Genomic DNA, 4,083 nt, shown 5'->3' with positions numbered 1-4,083 from the left:
CCAGACTTTTCACACACAGGATACTTTGCTAGTACTTAATTTCCCTTCCTAAATTTCATATCATTGCTTTCTTCCATGTATTTTCTGTATATATGATTCACATATAGACAGGACTATACTGGATACATTTTATGATGATGCCAGAGATAGTAAAGATTGTTTGCCAACATAACGTGGCAGTCCTGGTTTAGGACTCAGCTCAATACGTATTGCGATTTCTGGGTTACTTCTCTTCATCAGCACAGAATAATTTTCCTTCATCAACACAGAATAATTGTTTTGAGCTGAGTGGGAGTGCTAGATTCCCTTGTTCGAAAATGTAAGGACACAGATCGTGTCATATAGCCAGCTGGGGACCATGTCTTCTGGGGCTAAATTACAGCAACATTAATCCTATACCAGGACTGCCATGTTATGCTGGCAAACAATCTTTACTACAAAGTACTGTTGCTGAATATCTCATGTGAAATTTTAAAATAGTAATTTTCAGAGAAGACTTGTCTTTCACTTATCTTTCTCTCTGTCTGTCTGCTCATCAGCAGTTCTTCAAAATTGGAATATCCAGTTTAAATTTCTGTCTTTAAGAAAGTATGACATGTATGTATGATGTAATGTTTTAGCATAATACAAATTAGTGAAACACTTGACAATGCGATTGAAATAGACCATTATGAGGGTGGACTAAAAAGTTCATAGGTTGACCATGAAGGAGTGATGTTAGATGCATTAATTTCAACTCTCCTTGTTTAATAACTGCATTGTTTCCTTCCAAGTAAACTGATGTCTCACTGTTCAAAGAGGACTTCAAAAAGTAGTGGCTTCTCATGAAAATAGACAAAATTTGGCATTGTGGTGTTATCAAATACCTGCAGGAAAAGGTTTAACTCCCAAGGACATTCATGCTGACATGGTTGCTACGTTAGGGGATGATGCTCCAGCTTTATCAACATTGCAAAAGTGAGCAGCTGAATTTTAGAGGGAAAGGCGTCTTGCATATGACCCAGGGTCTGGACATCCTGCAACTACCACCACCGAGGAAAACATTGATCATGTTCACCCCCATGGTTATGGCTGACAGGTGATTTACTATGAATGATATAGCTGCTGATATTAGCATATCCCCTGAGATAGTTAAGAATATTCTGCTCAATAAATTTGACATGATGAAGGTTTCTGCTTGGTGGGTGTCACATCTGACACCCGATTAAAAACACACCATGCTGATCACATCATGGGAAAATCTGACATTGTTTGAGGCATAACCAACTGGCTTCTTTGAATGTCTCCTAACCAAGGATAAGTGTTGGGTTCATCACTTTGAGCCAGAGACAAAGAGATAATTCATGTAGTGAAAACACCCCTACTCACTTGTCACATAGGAGACCAAGGTTGTTTCATCTGCAGGGAAGGAGATGGCCTCAGCTTTTTTTTTTATGCAAAAGGCAATGTGTTGATTGATTATCTTCAAAAGGGCCACACCATCAATGGAGAGTACTGTGCCAGTTTGCTGAGGCAGTTACAAAAATCTATCAAGGTCAGACACAGGAAAACTAACAAAAGGAGGTCTTGTTTCATCAGTACAATGCTCAAGCACACAAATCCTTTGTTTCAATGGCTGCTGTGTGTAATTGTGGCTTTGAACTTGTTGATCACCTTCCCCATCCTCTTGATTTGGCTCCTTCTGACTGTTAACTGTTTCCCAATATGAAAAAAACACTTGGCTGGGAACCAGTATCACAGTGATGATGACATCATATCTGCTCTTGATGACATTTTTGATAAACAGGATGAAAGCTTCTTCACTAATCAGATCCAAACAGTGCAAGTTCAATTGAAGGAGTGTGTGGACTGCAAGGAGGACTATGTTGAAAAATAAACCTCATTTGATCATATACCATGAAAGTATCTTGGTCAGCTTATGAACTTTTCAACCAACCCATGTACTAGTGAGTTTTGTAATTGAGGACAAACACATTCAACCAAATTAAACTATACAAAATCTTTTATTTTCTCTCGTATGAAGAATGTAGTGTTTATCCATCAAAATGAAGGCTCTTAAAATGAATCCTTTTGTTGGTATTTCAAAACAAGATTTTTTCTCTTCAGTAGCATTTAGATAATGTTTCTTACATTTTTTTTATTAAACACTAAGTCAATGGTCCAGTTCTGAACTATCTAAGACTATTAGGTAGCCCCTACTATCCTTTATGGCCCTCCACATTCCTCACACTACTGAAGCCCATAATCCCTAAGTAGTTCACTTGCATCTGCACTTGGTGCACATACAACAGCACTGTGGGAGTCATTCCTTCACCACCACAAAGCTTGTAGAACATTAAGAAAGCAGAGATTGCTTTCATGAGTGTCTCCACTGAATGAATCCTCTTATTAAATACCACCAAATTAAGATATTCCTTTTAGTAGTAATCCTGCTGAAAAACCACATTTGCTGCCCACTTAGTTTACAATGTACACTGTACAACCATACATTGGAACTTAGCTGTTTTCTGTCTGTCTCATTATCATATGTTGGTGGCACATGAAAAAAACATTCGAGCGAGGTCGTTGCCAGTGTCGCTGCACTGGCTCCTGTGCAGGTGGCACATAAAAAGCATCATTTGAGTGTAGCTGTTGCCAGTACCACCTATCTGGCCCTCGTGCTAGTGGCACGTAAAAGCACCCACTACACTCTCAGAGTGGTTAGCGCTAGGAAGGGCATCCAGCTATAGAAACTCTGCCAAATCAAGATTGGAGTCTGGTGCAACCATCTGGTTTGCCAGAACTCAGTCAAATCGTCCAACCCATGCTAGCATGGAAAGTGGACGTTAAACGATGATGATGATGATGATAACTGTTTTCCAATCATTGCAAGATAACTGGTCCTAATGGTGTAGTGTAGCTACCATCACCCTTAAACTTTCTCTTGAGCTAGTTTCTATTCTTAACTAAATAACTTCCTACAAGGTTACATCACAAGTTACAAAAAACATGTTGGTATGTCCCATTTTAAAGAATAGCAACTTCCCTGACTCTGCTTGTTAGTCTCTATTAATTTCTCTTCCAACATTAATGGAAACTCTCTTTGTCTGTCTGTCTCTGTCTGTGTCTCTCTCTGTCTCCGTCTCTGTCTGTCTGTCTGTCTGTCTCTCTCTCTCTCTCCCCAGCAGTTCTATAAGGTTAGCAAATTTAGTTGAAACTTCCAGTTTTAAGAAAAGGGACCATACAAAATCTATTACTTTCTCTCATATGAAGATTGTAGGATCTGTAGCTACAGATCACCTTCACCAATACTCAGTGTCCTTGTTTCACCCTCACAGCACCCCATTTAACCTTACACGTCCCACCAATTCATACACTATACTCTGACTAGTCTTTTCTCTCCAGAAATATAACCCCTGGAATCCTACTCAAGTTCAAACTGAGTGTTCATCGCATTGATCCCTTTAACCCAAGAAGGGTAACAAAGATCCTTTGACTAAATTATTAAAACAGGAAACGAGAAACTTTTTTTGTTTTGTTTATCCATACAGGTTTAGTGAAGAACTAGACAAAAAATATTGTCAGCTTCTAAAGTTTTCATCTTGAATTCAGATTTCAAATACTGTTTGTTTTACAAGAGATACTTAACTTTTGGGCGATCTTTCGATACAAGTACCATAACTACCAATTATAAACCCACGTGGGTTTATTTACATTTCTGAAGAAAAAAAGAAACCCTTTTCCCCCACCCCCAACCCCACATAAATAAAAAAAATTACGGAAAGTGACGATCTTCTTCTTCAAATGTAAACAAACAGACTTGACAGTTATGGTACTTGTACCGAAAGCTCGCCAAATTTTGCATTTGGAACTTTTATCTAACATTCCTTCCTTTATGGAAATCTGTTTATTCAGATAAAGAAACACCGATTTGTTTATTTGGAGCAATCTTCTATGTGAAATTACAGTCAATAGAATCGATACCAGTACAAGCCTATATTTATTTTTATGAAATAACTGCGAATAATATCCACTCTCTCGGTTTGTTCACCGATTCTCTTATCTCCAAGAATTAATCTGCCAAGTGGAGGTAATGTAGTAAGG

The sequence above is a fragment of the Octopus sinensis genome, linkage group LG2, assembly GCF_006345805.1.
Source record: "Octopus sinensis linkage group LG2, ASM634580v1, whole genome shotgun sequence".
In the NCBI taxonomy this organism is placed as follows: Eukaryota; Metazoa; Mollusca; class Cephalopoda; order Octopoda; family Octopodidae; genus Octopus; species Octopus sinensis.
The sequence above is the reverse complement of the archived record's forward strand: the minus strand, read 5'-3'. Positions refer to the sequence as shown.